The following is a 19,830-nucleotide window of genomic DNA, read 5'->3' as shown; positions in this document are numbered from 1 at the left end:
CTGCCAACACCTTGGCAACAGCTCAGTGTGGCCTGTGTCTGACCTACGGAACAGTAAGATAATACATTTCTATTATTTTCAGCCATGAAGTCTGTGGTCATCTGTTTTGGCATCAGTAGGAAATAATACATAGATACTTCCCTTCCAGCAGCATAATTTGTAAGCCTGGACTATTTCAACCAGGGAACCAGCCTGAGAGGTTTATGTGTAGGGAGATGCTTGGTAAAAATGTAGTGTTCCTTGATGAAAAAGTCTAAAGTTTTAAATGCCAAAACTACCAGACTGAGTGAATAGGACCAACTAATGCCTGAACAAGTTTGATTTTAAGTTAAGTGAGCATGACGAGCACGTTGTTAAAAACTCAGACCTGATTAAATCTCTGATGAAGCACAGCATGATAAATGCCAGGCGACCACAGCTCTGTGAAAACCAAATGCAGTATGCAGAGCGGGGGAGATTTCCTGTGGGGCTGGATGCCTGCCCCTGAGGAAAGCAACATGGTCACCACGTGGTTTGTGCTAATAGTGGTTTTCTGCTGCAGGGAAACATCTCGTCCACGCTGCCCAGTCTATTTTTTTTCAGATAGAGTGGGAGGATAAAGAAGTTGCGATGGTATCAGTTACTGTGGGGAGACCCACTCGTTCTGGGCCAAGTCTTCACCAACTGAATGTCAGGTTATGAAAATAAACTTTTAAAATGCTTCTGCCCAGAGCTGGAGAATGGAGTGTGGCTGCTGGAATTAGCATAAATCATGTGATTGGGTGTATTTATTTATTCAATCATTATTTCATGTATTCTGTCATTGGCCCATTCATTCATCAAATATTTGCTATGCATCTACCCTATGCCCAGCCTTGACAACACAAGGTGAAACACTGTGTAGTCTTACTCTCAAGGAGATGTCAATCTAGTTGAAGAGAATGATCTGTGCTCCCATGTATAGTATTGAGTGCTCTGTTCACTAATTGAGCTCTGCCCTCAGATGCTAAGGAAACATGGGTGCCTGATTCAGTCTAGGTTTGGGGGTAAAGAGGGAGTCAGAGAGGGTTTGAGGAGGAGGCAATGTTCAGGATGAACTTTAAAAGGAGAGAATTAGTTTGGAGCAGGCATTCTAGTGGGAGGAACAACATGGTACTATGAAAGAGCATAGAACATTCTGGACTTGGGTGTGGCCAGAATACAGGGTGCATTCCTATAGGAATCTAAGAAAAGATGAGGCTGGAAAGACAAGCCTGGTCCTGAATTGTTGTGCATTCCTTGCTGAGAAAGTGAGAACAGTGAAAAATGGTTAGTGAGTGTTAGGCAGGGATGTGAACAGCCACCAGGGTTCTGTGGGGAAAGTGTCCTGACAGGAAGGAGTCTGGATGCAGATAGGTCAGATGGGAACAAAGGGAATTTCAGAGTCTGAATGGGGCTACAGGCATGGATGCTCTTTTTAAGGAAAGACTCACCTTAGCACTAAACTAAAGTGTGTTTTAAATTGGGATGAGGGCTTCAAAATGTATCCAGCTCACTTGAAAAAGCATGAAGGAAATAGTAGGAAAGTGGCAAACGTGGAAGGTTCTTGGTGGTGGCTGCAATATGTTCTTTAGGCTCCAAAAGAGTTTGTAGATGGAGAATGGATGGATGTGAGGACTGTGCTTAATATCCAATTTTATATTGTTGTCATCTGTTGTGATTATAGGCTTGGCTCTTGGTTTTTTATTCAAAACTATTTATTCAGAAAATTTCTTATTCAGAATTTGAGTTTATTCCTCATTAATTCAGTGGTGGCTTTCTGTAACCTAGTGATTCAATTACCTAATAGCACCTGCCTGAAATGATTAACATAAGAGGAAGCCATGGGGTTGTATTTGATATAAATGATTTGTTTCCTGAAGTTGTAATTTTATTAAGGGGGGACCCAGTGAACCACCTTTGCAAATAAGGCAACGTCCTGGTTTCTGCGAGGTACCTGGAAGGTTAATGAATGATTAGCAGCTAACAAATGACACCATGGCCCAGGAGGAAAGTGGAGCTTCTCAAGTGGTGGGTCAGCATCCTGGAAAAATGAGGAATGGTTTCTAAGGGACTGTGCGGTCCACTTCCTGATAAGGTTGGGTATCAAGGAGAGAGGGAGAAGTGACCGTGCTCATGATATCACTCCCTGACACACCTTCAATCTAATTGCTTGAACTTTTCCCATATGGATCAAGCAGGGATTGAACTTCACCACTCCCTTCTGGGTTTCTGTTTCTCTGAAACAGATCCAGGCAGACTGGTACCAGCAGGACCTGAGCTTTTCTGAAGTGACTATGGCAATATACTAGGATCTTTCAGTTAGCTGCTGATTTAAGAGTTTAAGTCGGAGGGAACAGGAAGAATTAGGGCACTATCTATTAAAAAATATTCTATTATTTTGTTCAGCAATTGAAAAAATACATTTTGTTTGTAGTGCATTGTTTAGTAATTACACCCATTTGTTGATAGAAGAATAAACATATGGATATGCGCACAACTTATATGTCATATAAGGACAGAGATAATTTGTACTTCTCAAGACATAAATTGAATATTTTCATGATTTTGACACTTTTTAATCCCTGAGAGTTCTGAAGCACAAATTAGTACATCTGAAAGCTGAGAGAGAGAGAGAAAGAGAGAGAGAGAGAGACCTTCAAATACAGCACAGTGGTGCCAACCCCTCACCTCTAAATCCATATCCATCCCCACAAGTAGAGGTGCTGAAATATCTTTTCTGGACACTTTCCTCTACCTCCCCTCAACATTTCCTCCTCTGCTCTTCTCACATATGCTTCAGCTCCTGTACTGCTTTATCTTTACATTCTAGAAAAAATAGGGGCCTGTGGCTCAGTGCTGCCTATCGCCATAGTGGTATTCTAGGAGTTCTTTTCTGGGAGACTGTGTAAGTCAACTGTGACTTCACAGGGGAAAAGTACACCCATGTGCAGGTGGAGGAATAGGCAGGTGGAGGATGATTTTTTTCTACCCAAATCCCTTCTGTGAGGACTGATCTACTCAAAAGTTTGGTTTGACCTACTCCCATGAAATATGTCTTCCCTACCTCTTCCCTAATCTTCTCCTTATAAAGGACACAGGTTGACATTTAAGCAGTTGAAAAAATGGAATAATTTCATGGGAATTTTTAAAAATACAGATTCCTAGGCCAGTCCCCAAGTGATAGAATTAGCCTCTCCCTGAGGTGAGACCTAGGAATCTGTATTTGTGTAAAAACTGTCCTGCTGGTTTTGGTTTTGGTATACTTGGTGAAAAAGGTAGCATTTAGGTCCCAGAGGCAGAGAACCTGTGTTTCATACACACTTCCTTGCACAGATGATAAGTTTCTTTAGCTGACTCTGATCCCTTTATTTGCTGTGTGTCTTGCTCACATCTCCGCATATGTGATGTGGGTCTGGATCATTTGTCTGTTTTTAGTTAGTCTACCCACTGTACATGTTTCCAGGCTGCTCAGCACAGAAACACAAGCAGCGTTGGAGATCCTAGTGCATAGCCATTCCCTAGGTTCCTTTCCAGAGCCCAGTGTGCTAGATAAGCACAAGAAAGAACTCCGGAGCCTTAGAGAAACAAGCTACTAATTCTCTACTTAGGAGGAGTGTTGATGGTTTAAGTAACCAAATAAATAAATATCCCCTTCATTCATTCACTTCTTCTGAAAACTCACAGATTTCCCAGATATTACACTGAAATATAATACTTCTGTAAGCAGATGTGTTTATACATTTGTAATCACGTGTATTGTCATGACTCAATCTGAGAACAAAATTTAGATTGCAAGCTTGAATTGCTGCTTCAGCTAAGTCTGTTCATCCTGGACTGGCTTCATGCACAACAAATGCCTTGTACAAGCAAGAGCAGCTGCATTAAGCCAAGTCACCCACAGGGCCAGGTCTAGTGAACATCTCTCAGACTGCACAGTCTTGGGACACACAAGTATGTCCACAGAGGTCTGTCCTCAATCCCGTCCCCATTCCTCCTCTCATATCTCCCCCCTACAGTCCTAAATATCATCACAAGGCTTCTGATTTTCATGGAGGTCATCATCTTTTCCATTAATGTCATTATCATATTCTAGGGTCCATTAGAACTCCTGCTGTAATGAGAACTTTGGGTGTAGCTGTTCATTATTTTCCTGGTCACCCACAGCTCTAGTTGTCATGATGAATGCCCTGCATACAAATCTCACCTGTATCACACAGTTCCTCTTGCTGCCATTAAGAGGATCATCTTTTTCCCCCCATTCTGTAGTCATCACCTCATTATAACTCCATTACCTTTTAGCATCATCTACATTATAACTCCATTATCTTTCACATAGCCACCATTACCTCCCTTATCACCCCCTCTACATTTCAGTTGCCCTCACCTTCTCCTTTACAGCCACCAGCTTTTCAATTACAGGTCCATTATCTTTATTATTACCTCAGTTACAAGCATAATTGCTACCATAACAAATTTCAATGTCTTTATCCACCCCTTTGCCATGCAAGAACCTGGCCACTTTTGATAAAGCTACAGGCATCTCTGTTATTCACTGGACATGTAGTCCAACATCTCCAATAATGTTAGAATTCCCTTCTTTTCTTTCATCAAATCACCCATGATAATGTTAACTACAAAAGTTCCGCCACTTTCTACAGCAATTTCACTATTGCCATTGTCACTCTTATTTACAACTCACTCTTGCATCCTCATTTATCTTTCTGTAACAGCCAGAGAGTAATAATCCTCATCTTAAAGACACCAACACAGTCCTCTGTTACAGTCACCTCTCTGACTCTAAGAATTCTAACTACCAATGTCTTCCTTAAGGCAATTCAAGACCATACTAATATAACTGCAGTGCATACCGGCATTTCTGATCTTCCAGTGTGTGTGTTCGGGGGAAGGAAATTGTTTACAATTGTCCTGTTTTATCCATTAAATTTTGAGCTCATGGTGGACTAGACCTCATTTCCTTCCAAGAGCACTTAGCATCTGGACAAAGTTAGCATTCAGCAGGTGTGGCTGATTGAAGGACCAAAAATGCATCACCACACTTCCTTTATCTTTATACTTGCAGTCTATTGCTGTCGCATTGATCACTATCAAAACCTCATCAATATACTCTTTATCATTTCATTACCTCAGGCTCTTCCTCTTCATGGAGAGATGCATCTACTCTTCCATTTCTTGGCCATTATCACAATAATTATCACAGCTTCAATTGCAGTGGCTCCATTACAATTCATTACCTCTTCTGATGAAGGAGAGATAGGCTAGTCCACCGGGGTGCCCTGCTTTCCTTTCAGAACAGCCCTCAGCTCCCACAAGGAATCGTGGTCTCTTTGCCACCAAATCTATTGTGACTTCTCCCCTAACATGCTTTCATCATTGCATAAGTGATATTTACACTCTAACTTGGAAGTGACAAGATTCAACTTACAAAAGGCAGCCTGATTTCTTTCCTGGTGTCTGGCTGTATGGTCTTGGATAAATCATTCAGGATAGCGCTTGCGTGAAGGAGCCCTGGACTCAAACTACTTGGGTTCAAATTCCTGTTCTTCCACTTACTAAGTTGTTTGAATTCATGCAAATTATTTAGTTTTTCTGCATCTGGATTTTCTTATCCATAAAATAGAGATAGTAATAATACCTACTATTGTTGGTTGTTGGGAGGAGTAAACCAGTTAATACACATAAAGTAATCAAAAAGTGCTTAGCATATCGAAAACACTCGATAAATCTTAACTCCTCTCAGGACTCTATTTTTCCCTAGCTTGAGAATGAGGGTTGAGGTAGATTGAACTCTGAAGTCCTAGATTGAACATTTGTTGGGTCTGTGATTCTGGTATCAGATGAACAGAGTTCTGGCAGAATCCTTACATTACAATTCTTAAATCATCTCCCAGCTTTATTGTTCTCTGCTGACTCAGCAGAGAAGTGTGGCACTCCCTTGGCTCACGGCCACAGTTGTTCTGCACTGGGGCCAATTTCCAGGCATTTTCTTCCTCAAGCCTAACGAACAACTTGCTGTGGTTTTGCCACTGCTGGACTTAGCTGCATACTCGTATATTAACCCTGCCACCTGGCCAACCTCACAAATAGCCCTGCTCTGTTTTTCCATATTAAACAATGCTGAGCCTTCTCAGGTGGCACTTGAACATGTCCAACTGTAATGCTGGAGTTATTCAGTTGGTCAGGGCTGCTCCAGGCCTCATGGCCAAGGATGCATAGTTTGATTCTGGCTTTGTTGCATTGTGATTTTTCTGCTCTTCTCTCTCTCTCTCTCTCTCTCCCCGCCCCCCCCCCCACCCCCGGCTTCTGGCTATATTTTCTCCCCACCTTCTCTTCATTAGCCCTCCATGTCCACCACTTGCATCCATCACCCTAAATCCTGCCTTTCCTAGCAGGGTGCCACGTTCTAAAATTATTTTTCCCTCTTCTTGCATCCTTATTTCTCCTCTTCTCTGCTTTTTCCTCCTTCCATGGCCCTTAGACAGAAATTCTACTAACATAATTAGCATTCCATTGTGGATAAACAAGTCTCTCAGAACACCTACCTTTCTGAAGGGAAATCTGGAAGAGGCAACACCTTGACAAGAATATACCTCAAATAGTAGGATTTCAGACAACTTGGCAGAACTGGTGTTATTCATTTGTTAGTTTGTGTCCTTTTCTTAAAATTTGGATGGGATGAGGATGGGATGGCAAGTAATTTGAGGGGCAGGGAGATTCCACTGTGCCAATCAAAATATATTTTGTTGGCGATATCCTGCTCTCCATAGAACTCTCTGAAATGTATTTAATATATCGTCCTTACTTTACCAATCTCTTCATTTCTCACAGAGCCTCCTAGAACCTCCAGCTAATGAAGCCATCTCATTTGCTGTGGAGCTTCTGTGGGTTCTTTAAACCCAATTGTTAGTCATATGAGAACTCAGTTGTCAATGGTCACTCTGAAGGGTGTGAGGTTTTCAGTGTAAACAGCATTCCTGTCAAGTAAACATGAGGAAAAATGCCTGACTTTGTGATTACAGAGGCAACAAAAACCGACTGGTTGTGGTCCAATTCTACACAGATGACTGGGACCACAGAAATATTTTCTGCCTCTAAATTGTCGGTCTTTGGTCAAGGCAATCCAAGGGTTGGCACAGGGACACGTGAGTGGTAGCTGCTCTACCATCACCATCCTCAGAAACTTTTTCTGTTTTCTCTTCTCTTTCGTCTCCTCCTTTTGTTCTTACTTTTTCCTCTTACTTTTTTTCATAGTGTGAGGTGTCATGCTCATTTGGTCTTCCTGAGTTTGTGCCACCTCTATTTTCAAGGCCCAGCTCAATGCTTGTGGCCTCTCCCATGGGGTTTTCTCTGGTCTCCTCCACTCCCATGAACCCTATGACACTTGCTCTATTTCTGCTTTCACTACTATAACACAGTCAATGCCAGGAAGTAGTATTTACAGCTTGATTATATTGTCACGAACTGATATTTTGTTTGTTTCCTGGGTTTAGAATAGCCCTCTTGGATAAATTCTTAGCCCATTGAGTGCAGCAAGCATGATACATACTTCTTTTGTGTGGCCTGTGATGCATGCTTTTATACTTGACACAAAAATTACTCAACAAAGACTTGCTTAACTATGCCTTCTACTACTTTCTCTTAATTTTCCTTTAGCTGCCTTGCATTTCCTTTTATACACCCCACTCCACTTCTCCTTTTCTTTTCTCCTGCCTAAATGCCACAGGCTGGCGCCACTCAAAGCCACTGCTTAAGTGTGCTGGATGCCACGTGGGCTTAGGAGATTTCTGACTCCTAGTTTCCTAGGAGCTAGGGACTGTGTCTAAGAGTGACAACTCAGGTACCACACTAGATAGGGCTAAATCATGGCCGATCAGAATCTTTTGGTTTGAGACATTGTGTGTTCTTACTCATAAGTGGGAGCTAAGCTATGAGGACGCAAAGGCATAAGAATGACACAATGGACTTTGGGCACTCAGCAGGAAAGGGTGGAAAGGGAGTGGGGGATGAAAGACTACAAATTGGGTGCAGCATATACTGCTCGGGTGATGGGTGCACCAAAATCTCACAAATCACCACTAAAGAGCTTACTCATGTCACCAAATACCACCTGTTCTCCAATAACCTATGGAAATTTAAAAAAATGTTTTTTTTAAACAGAACTTATGCAAAACTACAATCTGTAGGCAAAAAAATTAAGTTAATACAATATGTAGTACTGGAGAAAAAAAAAGAATCATTTGGTTTGGCATGAGACAGAGAGGTTAACCTCAGGGATGTAAAAAGATGCCGAGAGAGAAAAAAAAAAAAAAGCTGTTATGAGGCCATTTAGGTCCACACATAAAGAAACTCGATCACAAAATTATCACTACTGGTTCACTTGTTAATGACGTATTTGTTAACAATATAGATACTTTCATTTGGGGAAAAATCCGGACAATTTAAATTTGCCTTTATGACATACCAGCAGATAATTTTATAAAGCTTTTTCACCATAAATATGGGTCCTGCTTGTGATCAATTCTCATCTGTATGTTGGAAAGCAATTTCAGTAAGTACTTAGCTTAATCAATTTGTATCTGCACATTGACCTTCGGGACTCTGTGCGTGGGTCCCATCATGCAGTGTGCTCTGCAATTCTCTGTCTCTTTAGACAGCATATTTCTCAATATTTGTACATAGTTTTCATATTCAATCAATGCAATCATCTGTTCTCTACCTTCAACCACTTCCCTTGACTGCGGAGTTGAGAATCCAGCAGCGCCTCTGTCACTTGTGTGTATTAGAGAATACTTGTTTACTATTTCCCCGAAACCTGAAGAACTGCAAAGATAGTGGGGCACTGTGGGATAGCAAAAATAATGTGAAAAATAAAAATAAATTTATAAGCTTGTTTACACAATTATGCAAATGATGAGCACTTATACATGGCTGATTCCTCAATTGTTCGTGGTTTGAAGCCCTTGAAAATTCAATTCAACTCAATAACCTTTTCTTCAGTTATTATGAGCAAGGTACTGTAATTTGAGGAAGGGGAGACAAAGATACAATTTGATAAGGAACATTAGAGAAATACACAAATGACTGCAATACAAGTTGAATAAGCACAATAAGAAAAAGTACAATACATGCTCTGAGGGTTTAGTGCAGAAGAGATAACATCTGTTTGGGTGGATTCTTGGAGAATGGAGGAGATTACATTAGAATCCCCTCTTCTCCATTCCTAGCGCAGGTTATTTTGGTTGAGGTCCTTATCTCCTCTCATCTGGACTATTAGAGCAACTTCCTATCTGATCTCCCTCTCTAATTGCTGTTTCCTGAGTGATCTTTCTAAAGGCAATGTGATTATGTCACTCCTGCCTTTAAACCCTCTATTGTTTCCATTGTCTGCAAGAAAGGGTTAAAGTTTCTCAGGATCTCCACTCAAAGTCTAAATGTCTGTCATTCTGTGAGGCCTCAGTACTCCTTGTCTCCCTGCCATGTACATAGCGCCTTCTACACGTCATGCTGCTTGGACCCCATGATCTCAATGACCTTGCCCATGCTGCTCCTCCTACTGAACTGGCCTCCCTCTTCTCTCTTTTTCTCATTTCCTTTCATGGGTCCCCCATTTGCTGGAGAACTTCTTTGACACTTTCCTTGCTGCCCCCTCCTGCAAGACAGGGCTGATGATTCTCACCCTGCCTCTCTATAGTGCATAGCCTCACCATCTCACTGTCACACTGTAATTAGGCGTGATGGAGGCATGCCTTGCCTTCCTTGTAAGAGTGTGTCCTCCATGTGTTCAGAGTCCAGACAGGGTGTGGCACCTAGTATATGCTAAATGCATGTCTGCCGAATTATGTTGAATTTGTTGCACGGGTAGGTAGGATGCATTGTTTTCCATAGGATTCAGGGATAAGTAAATGGTGAGAAGTGAATGTAGAATGTTCTTCCCTGGAATCCAGGACAAGAGAAAGAGAGAGTGAATAAGGAAATCAAGGGAAAGTTTTTTTGTTTGTTTGTTTTAATGAAGACCAAGTCTCGTTTACAAGCAGAAGAAAAAGAACTTATAGAGAATGAGAGAAAATGCAAGTAAGGAAAGGAGAGCAATGGGTGGATCAGGCTATAGAGGAGAAGGGTAAAGAAGAGACCAAGGACTCAGTGGAAGAGTTAGTTGTGGCCAGGAGGAACCCTTTCTCTCCAGAGACATGTCAAAAGCAAGTTGGGCAGGACGATTGCACAGAAGCATTCTGAGAAGGAGAGTGAAACTGAGCAAGCTCTTTCTGTATGGCTCTAGGCTTAGTGAAGGAGGAGGTGAGTTTGCATGTAAACTGCCAGTTGATGCATCCAATGCCATTACATTTTGCACATGTAAACCACAAGATGTTGAGAGCAAACACAAGTACTAGGAAGGTACTTGGACAAGCAGTCACCTGTTAGATAATATGGTCTTAATGAAAGCCTTGTCACAATGGCACGGAATGCTTAATTTCCTGAGAAATGGGTGGGCCAAGACCTCCTCTGATACTCCTCTTTCCCCTTCCATAGTGATATGGTTTGGCTGTGTCCCCACCCAAATCTCATCTTGAATTGCAGTTTCCGTAATTCCCACATGTCATGGGAGAGACCTGGTGGAAGGTACTTGAATCATGTGGGCGGTTACCTCTATGCTGCTATTTTCATGATGGTAAGTGAGTTTTCCTGAGATCTGATGGTTTTATAAGGGGCTTTTCCCTTTTTGCTTGGCACTTCTCCTTCCTGCCATCATATGAAGAAGGACATATTTGCTTCCTCTTCTGCCATGATTGTAAGTTTCCTGAGGCCTCCCAACCATGCTGAACTGTGAGTCAATTAAACCTCTTTCTTTTATAAATAACCCAGTCCCAGGCAGTTCTTTACAGAAGTGTGAGAACAGACTAATACACATAGGAAACAGCCACTTGGGCTCTGACTGATCAGAGGTTTGGCACAGAGTCAAACACTGCAATTCTGGAGTTGTACTTTGCTGAGCCTCCTCAATCTGGTTTTATCACGCAGCAAAGCAGACATTTACACTCTACCTGTAGTTTCTGATCAAAGCCATAGTTTAAATGGATTATAAGTAATTTCCTCCTGAAGTCCCTCAAGAGTCCCTGAAGTCTGGGGTGAATTTTGGACTGGTAGGGCCAGTGCAGGAAAAGTGGGTTTGCCCACAGCTATGCCCAAACCCCAGGTCCCCTCCTTCACCTACCTGGCTCCTTGGAGTCCTTAACATCCCTCCAGGGGAATATGGTGGGCAGTCATTCCCCACCTGAGTGCTAATGCTCAAGGGTTAAGCTCAAGGTTTAGCTTCTCTTGAAAGTCTGTAAGAGCAGCTACATTTGTTGAACATTTCACAAAGAAGCTTAAATTCAGGGATACTTCTTTCATGACCACCCATATCTAGAAGGGCAAAACGTGTTTTTAGGAGTTTCAAGATTTAATTCTGGGGATAGCCAGGTGCCTAGTTTGGTTGGGACAATATAGCAAGCAGATAACTCGGTTTATTTGTTTGTAAGAATATATTTACCTAAACATTGAACCATCTGTTTATGTCTACTTTTGCTTGTTTTTTCAAATTCCTCTTTCCCACTTTGCTTTTATTTTTATAAAATCTGACAGAAGGGTATTAAGTTGAAAGGCTATGTCTATTTGGCTTGATAAGTGTGTTTTTCCTTTTTAGGAGTGAACCCACCCTTAAGAGTTACAGAGTGTGCTGAACATATTCATAAAGTGAAACATTCATATTTCTCACTATTTTACATTATTCTCTGCCAAAGTCAGGTACTAACAGCATTAATATCAAAGTAAATTGCTAAATAATAGCTGCTTAATAAAGGTTATTGTCTAGAACTGAAAGTTATCATAAGGTGTAGGGGTATAGAATGAAGCTTTTCCATAAATTATCACAACTGAAAGATAGAACTCTGTCCTGGGCCCCTTCCCCCAAATTACTATTTTTTGAAAGTGCATGATCATGGAGACATATCTACACACAGAATCATAGACCGTTAGAGATGAAGGGCACCTTATGGACACACACAAACCCAGTTTTAGGCTGCAAAATGGGAGAAAGTAGTACGGTACTTCAAAACCTGTCTGCAGTACAGAGCAGGCTTGAAGCTGGGAGCTCAACTCCCCAAATACCACATTTATCTCAATTTGGTAAGAAGCTGAAAACCTATCTGGGACCATTTAAATTCTAATGTTATTAAGGGCTCACCTAATCAGCTTTTAAAATAAGCTGCTTCGAATGCATGGGAAATGAAGGTGAGATAGAAGCAGGCAAGCAAGGCAGTTCAGGCCAGCCTGTGAGCACCTGGGTTTGAATTGCCAAGGAGCCATGAGGGGACCTGGCTGCCTACCTATTTGGTAACCCCTGCAATTCCAACACCAAGCCATGCTAGTGAAAAGTGATTTGTAAATGTGTGGGGGAGGGGACTAATCTGGACAAGCTCTGTTCTCCTGTGAGGTGGTTCAGACACATGTGACAAGCTTGGCCGGGAAAGATGGACTACCCTCTGTGCCAGGAGGTGACTTTGAGATTTAATCAGCAGGGTTTGTCAAATATTCTTTTATCCCAAGTGCTTTCCCCTGAGCAGAGTGCAGGTCAGTAAAAATGTCTCCATTGTAATACACTGCCAGTGATGCTTTCGTGACAGGCGCCATTAGCTGCTGGTACACCATGGTCCACCTTCCAGCTCTGCTTGGTTGCAGAGAACTTGATCTGAACCAGCTGGTATCCTAGAAGCAACAAATTAACCAAGTCTCCCTTAAGTGTGAATGGTTAATAGCCAGTGTGATGTGATAATGCCTCTTGTGAACTTGAATGTCCAAAGGTGTTTTAAATGGCATGGAGTACTTTGCAGTCAAGTGCCCCCAAGGGAGGCAGGCTGCCACTGAGGGTGTTCTGGACCGATTCAAACACGGGGCTTCAGAAAAGACTTGCCTTAAGTCTGCAGAGTAGCATGATGGAAACGGAGACTGCAGTGAGTCTGAGGAAGAAAATGAGCTCCTAAACAAACTTTTCTGAACAAACTTTAGCAATTGTATAACAGAGAGAGAAGACTGGTGGCCGTATTATTGTTTTGTACAATGAAAAAGGGCCACACTTGTTTGAAAAGTTCCCAGTTCAGTATATCAAGCTTGAGTGCCATGGAAAGTTATTAAAGGAGCAAAATATTCACTGTGCCTGCCAACTCTGTGAATCCTAACAGCCTACTCCTGTGGACCATTTTTTAGAGGTTATTATTTCAACCTGAAAATTCTTTAGACATATATATGTGGTATGAAAAAGGAATTAGGAAAGCTTTTAAATTAAAGGAAATAAAACGACAGGTTTTTCCTCTAGCCATATAGTTATGGATAGAGATAAAGAGATGATTTTTCTCATAATACTTTATTGGGGGTTTTGGAACTCCAGAAATTTTAGAGTGAGACTGGTGAATAATTTAGCACTGATTCGTGCAGGCCCAGTGCAGGCACGGGCAGGCTGGGAGTCAAGTCTAGCTTCTTGGAGGGACTGAGCACAGTAACACACTTTTATTACCAACCGCATCATGAAATGCATTCAGAAATATTTTATGAGAAGCCGAAGCCTCGGTACCCGGTTTCTCCAGCTTTTTCAGAGACTGCATGAAGCCCAGAGGAGCTAATGCTGTTGACCACCTCATTTCAAGGAGACTAGCCCCCAGGGTGTTGTTTCAATAACAGAGGGTCTCAGATCCCAGGGAATATGCAGTTACTAATGAAAGCCTCAAACTGGCCATGGGAATGATTAATGATCAAATGTTCACAGGAAATGGTACCTTTCGTGATGGTGTCCTCGATGTTTTCTCTTTACCGCACGTTCTTTAATCCTAATTCCAAAAGAAACCTGCCCTCTATGAAGTTAAAATGATATAGCCACCTGAAACAGAAATAAGGGAGGGAAGAAATATATTAATGGTTTCAAAATAAGAAAGCCTGGTTTCCTTTTTATTCTAAGTGCCACATCTCCTTTAAAATAAATTCGTATGTGCACCATGTGAATTTCCAAAGCAAAAAAAAATTGTTGCTTAGTTGCTTCTTCTCTCCAGAGACTTTCATTTATTTCATTGATTTTCTTTCATTCATCTCATAGTTTTCAATAAAAAGGTAAATGTTTGAGGTAAACAAATCTATAGAATGATTATAAATCCAGAAATGTGCTTCATGTCTTTGAAAGTGGCTGTAATAACATGCTTAGCTGATCTGATTATGATAAATGCTTGGTACTCCCTCCAAAAAGCCTTCCATACAAACCTCTGCTCCCCAACCTGACCCCCTCTTATGTCCTTAATGTCCTTGGCACTCTAAGCATTCCTACGTCGTGAAAGTCTCCATGTACTATAAACCTCTTTATGTGTGCCATGCTCACTCTGGACTCCCAACTTTTCAGGGTCAGAGTCTTTGACTTGCTCACTGCTTTAGTTCCTGTCCCAAGCACAATGCCAGTGCATAAAAGTTCAACAAAGAAGGAATAAATGCATGCAAAACAAAGAGTCATTCTCCCAGGTTAGAACAACCTCCAATAGAAGCAGTGGCATCAATAGTTAAGTGAGAGGCTTCTGAGTAAGCACATTTGTTAGCCTCTGTAATCAGGGGTCCTACACAGATCTTGGTCCAGACCTCCACTACAAAATTTCCAAGGATGTGTCAACACAGTTGGTGGCTTGATAATTATGCATTCAAGGGCTTGCTTCTCACAAACCCTGCTAAGTCTTCTCCAAATGGGACACTGAGCCTCAGGGATATCATTTATAGATGACTCAAGAGGATGGATTTGCAAAAATCAGGTGATGTCTGAGAGAGGAAGAAGCAGGCATTTGGCTGAGGTTCAGACTTGCTCATTTAAGACATTTGTGAATAAATTAACCTTCCCTGGAAGACCTCATGAAACCTCAGAACTGGAAGAAGTGTAAAGATTATTTAGCTCTGGAAGGGCAAACATTTTCCATCTTGAGTGAATACTCCAGTGCATCCACTGTGGCTGCCTGGAGAGTGGGGACAAGAAGAATTCTGAGGTGGCATCACAGGGAAAGAACTGGTCATCAATGGGTTTGCCAGGGTCCAAGACTGGGAGGTGTTGCAGGTGATATAAATGCCAGGTATTTTTCTCTTCCAATTCTAATCTGGCTGCTCACCAAATGGAAGAATTGCAGGTTCTTTGGACAGTGTAATTTAGATGGTAGTTGTCCACAAATTGCAGCCTATTTTGGGGGCAGATAGCTCTGAGGCTAGAAAATCTCTTCTTCCATGGAATTACAACTCCCCCTCCTGTTTGCTTCCATCCACTGACCTTTCTTTTCCTCATCCTCACCTGTGAGGTGCTGACTTCACTCTCAGAAAGCTGGTCCAATATCTTTTGAACCAACTACATCAAAAGTCATGAAAAATATTAGGAAAATCCCCTTCACTTGAGTTTATTAAAAACACTGAGTACCTTTGACATGCTATTTTATTGTTATCTGTTTCTCCAACTAGATGTAGGCACAGTTGTTCACTCATTCAACTAACACGTTTATTACATTTTAAAGTTCTTCATTTGATATTCCTAAAATTATAAAAGTGACACATGCTTATTATAATAAAAAAGTCAATATAAAAATGTATGCAGAAGATGCTAATCATTTCCTCCAATCTCAGTTCCTTAAGTAACATTTTAATACACTGGTAAGTATCCTTCCACCCTGTCATAATTCTCAGGAAACAGCTTGAGACTGGATATGTACACAGAAGGCTTACTGAGACTTAACTCCTGAGGGCTATGGCACCCAGGGGAAGTACAGGAAGTGGAACTGACCAGAGGGAACGTTGGAGTTGTCCTGCATTGAAAAAGGACCCAGGTCTTTGGGCCCCACATGCACCCATCTTTGGCTCTGGGCTGCCCCAGGGAGAGGATGGGCAAAGAAGCTCTTTTTGGCTGATGGTGATGCCTGAAAAGGGACTCAGCTGTGAGCTGTCAGCAGCCAACGCTCCCAGCAGCTGCAGAATTGAGTGCCTCAGTTGGGTGGTGTCTCAAAGCACCCAAATATACACCCTCCCTTTTGCTCATTTAAACCTAATTATGCATATATAACAGATATATGGGATGTTTTTGTTTATCGTTTTAAACTGAAATACTCTGCAACTTGCTTTGACTTAACATACAAACATCATCATTTTTCCTCTAATTTTTTTATGCATACATACACATACTTTTACAAGATTATATTATACATGTAGAATTTTTAGTGTACTCTCTTTTTTTTTCTCCATTGCTTGCCTCTCTCTACCTCCTCTCCTTCCCTGCACCATCCACATTACCTTAGCCCCTGTGTTGGCAGCATGGAGTACAACCTTTTAGACTTCCTTTCACACTCATTTAACCACATATATACATATGTGAATGTAGATATGTGCACTTATTTACTTTTTCAGTCATTGGCAGCAACAATTTACTGAGAGCCTTGTGAGTACCCAGGCCCATGCCAGGCACCGGGAATATGAGGAAGAGGATACAGCCACCACCTGCAAGGAGCTCCTGTCTTTGAGGGAGAGGGACATGGGAACTTGTCAGGGCATGCACTTCCAAAGTGATTGAGAGGACTAGAACTAAAATGCAGGGCTTCTGTATTCTAGTCCTGTCCTCTTTTCCACTTAACCAGTTTTATTTATTTAAACAGGTTTCCAACTGTTGACTGAACAACTGCCAAACTGAACTGGAGTGTGTGTGCCAATCTTCCTGAAGTCATTACCACGCTAGCTCTGATAGAATGCAGCTCATTGTGAACCCCATATACTGGCCCTTGTGATATCTTACCTCACTAATAGGTCCACTTAATTTGATGAACAAGTCCTACAGCCCTCATATCACACAAAGGCCTTATCTTAAGATAGATTCATATAACTGGTGACAAGGCAAAGGATTATTATGACAGCCATTCTTGAAGCTGATGTGTCACAATGTAGTCACATATTCCTGCAGCAGCAAGTTGTAGAGGCAAAACTATTAGCTGAGACAAATATGGGATATAGGGCTCATGCTCCCAAATCCTTTTAACTTACACAGTTTCAGAGGGACCCGAGGGAGAGGGGAAGTGGCACCCCAAGAGACATACACGAGAGTAAAGAGCATGCTGACCCGACCCTCCTGCAGCTTCAGCAAATGGATGTGTTCTTTCTGTCCACGCTGCAACCTACTCATTTACCTGCATGTCCCCTTTTCAGTGTCCAGCATTATCTGGGGTCAACTTGCAACAGCTCATCTTTGGAAAAAATTTCCTGTGAAATATGTCTGGGAAATGTACATTGTATTTTTCTTCCTCATCAAGTGCTGACCCCTTTGTAACACAGGTGAGTTCAGCCATCTGAGGGGCTTGGCTTGGACTTCGTAGCATGGGCTCCGTGCCCCTGACTGCCTTGGCAAGAGCTGAGGATCTGGACAGTCCAAAAAGTGCAGCCCAAAAAGTGCAGCCCAAGAGACTCTGTTGACCTCAATCACAGATTTTTCTCCAGAGCTTTGTGTTTTTGTCCTCTTTGGCTTAGGCGAGTCATGGACTTTAGAAGAAAGACACCTGCTGGGCCAGGTGAGATCTAACAATCAAGAACTGCAGAGGTTTCAGACTTCACAGTAACAGTTCATTTTGACATGCAGTATAAGCTTTGTTGCTTGAAAGGTTTTGGTTGATGTACTGCAAATTGCTGGAGATGTTCCCGTAATGGCTATTTGATCCCAAGGATGCTGATCAGCTATAGACAAAATTGCCCAATACCCCAAAGTATGGTCAATTCATTTTGTTCTCAATTCTCACAGCAGTTGGTTGCTGAACAATGGATCAGATTGTGAACAGCCTTCAAATTGTACTTAGTCATCTTAATGTGAAAATGGGAAATTTAGGCAACTGTTGGTGATCTGACCCATATTCTGCTTCAGACTCACAAAGTTTCCTACCAGGAGGGATCTTGAATGGCTGTTATTTCAGACTCCTACTTTCAGGCATACAAATCTGAATGTTTCTTAGAAGGATTTCTCTGACCCGCTGGTATTGACAAGGCTTTGCAATTCAGCAGAGTGTAAGAAGTTCATGAATTCTCCATTTATCTACTGACGCATAACAAATTACCCTAAAACTCAGTGGTTGAAAATAATAAACATTTATTGTCTCATAATTTCTGTGGGTCAGGAATTCAGAAGCAGTTTATCTGAGTGGTTCTGGCTAAGGGTCTCTCATGAGGTTTCAGTCAAGATGTTGAAGGCTGCAGTCTTCAACCTGGTAGGAATAGAGGATCTGCTTCAAGATGACTCATTTGTGTGATATTGGTCATTGCAGAAGGCCTCAGCTTCTCCCCATGTGGGCTTCTACAAGGGTTCTTGAGTGTCCTTACAACGTGGTGGCTAACTTCCCCCAGAGTGAACAATCTGAGAAAGTGCAAGGTGGAAGCCACAGTGTCTTGTAAGACTAAGCTCACCATCATTTCTGCAATATTCTACTGGTACACAGGTTAGCCCCATTTAATGAGGGAAAAAGCTGCAGAAGTGTATGAGTGTCTTAAAGCAAGGATCAACTGGGGGTCATCTTGAAGGCTAGCTGCTACAAATGCTTTCCACTTTTGCTTTGTCAATAATGGTAAAGACAAGGAAGAAGACATTTCTCTTTCTTGTATCTACCTGGAACAACAAATGAAAAGTGTAACATTTAGCTCAAATCCTAGCTCCTACCAGCCACAGACTTGAAAAGGAATTTACTGAAACCCTCTAAGCACTTATTTTCTTATCTGTAAGGTGGGAATAATAATATTTCTTTACAGGGTTGCTGTGAGAATGTGCAGCAGAAGGAAGGAACTCGAAACTTGTTAGTTCCTTTCCCTTCTCTCACATTCTTTCCTCTTGGGGTCATGATGTAACAACTGAATGCTGTAGTTAAATGGCTGGTCCTCAAAGTCAGCCTTCCTCCCCACTCACCCGACACCACCCTGTTTCGTAAATCCTGGGAAGGGCTCGGCCTTGGCTATTTAGGTTTCTCGTTTCCTGAGGAAGACTTGCTGAGGCTTAATAAAATCAGGATGTGTGAGAGACACTGAAGTTCTTTCATGTCTTAATTAGCAGTTAATTAAGTGGAGGTGCTGGTGTCTGGAATATCTGACAGGCAGATTCCATAATTATCTTTTATTATTATCACTAAGGAAAATATGATCAGGGAGTTCAAGTTTTCCCAGAATCTCAGGTTTAATTGAATGACCCAGTGGAGGATCAAAATGAACAGGCTGCCCTTTCCGCATTGTTTTATTAAAAATATTTTGAAATTGAGTGGTCTCTTGCACGCAGGAGCTTTGTTGGTGATCTTTAACTAGGCCTAGAGGAAGCTTGGTGTGCCACCTCGGGGTTGCAGGGTCCCTCCAGGAAAGCACACAGTCACACTTTGATGACTGCACCAGCAGCATTTTATTAACACCCCGCTCCTCCTCCCAGGGAAGGTCTTGGTTTGGAGGTCAGAAGACATTGCTTTAAGGTCTGAACTAGAGAAGAGAAGAGAGGTGCTTTTTAAATGTTGCCTTAATGATATTGGCCTCAGTCTTTTAGAATTTTCATCCAGGAGGTGCAACTAATGCCTAATTTGATATTGGTGACTCAACAACCTCATGCTCACACAAGAGCAATGGACCATCCTGGCTGAGGCTGGCCATGCCTGGAGGACTCACAGGGTTTTGGGTGTCCTGAGGGATGTTGAGGAAAGCAAGCTGGGGTCTGCCTCCCTTGTATGCTGAATTCGCATGGGGTGGACTCTCCACAGAAGTTGTTTAACAGTGACTAGA

The 19,830-nt window shown here is 42.0% G+C and overlaps 1 protein-coding gene across 3 annotated transcripts in view; it reads right to left on the bottom strand.

The window, feature by feature from the left end:
* The window catches only part of TNR (tenascin R), a 418,990-nt gene that overhangs the window by 184,033 nt on the left and 215,127 nt on the right, over positions 1 to 19,830 (bottom strand). For all 3 annotated transcript variants that reach the window (XM_025396562.1, XM_025396589.1, XM_025396580.1), the window contains one exon: positions 13,824 to 13,924. The gene's annotated coding sequence lies outside the window, so the exon portion shown is untranslated. The remainder of the gene's footprint in view (positions 1 to 13,823; positions 13,925 to 19,830) is intronic.

This window comes from Theropithecus gelada, chromosome 1, assembly GCF_003255815.1.
Source record: "Theropithecus gelada isolate Dixy chromosome 1, Tgel_1.0, whole genome shotgun sequence".
In the NCBI taxonomy this organism is placed as follows: Eukaryota; Metazoa; Chordata; class Mammalia; order Primates; family Cercopithecidae; genus Theropithecus; species Theropithecus gelada.
Note: the sequence above shows the minus strand (reverse complement) of the source record. Positions and strands in the feature narration are given on the sequence as shown.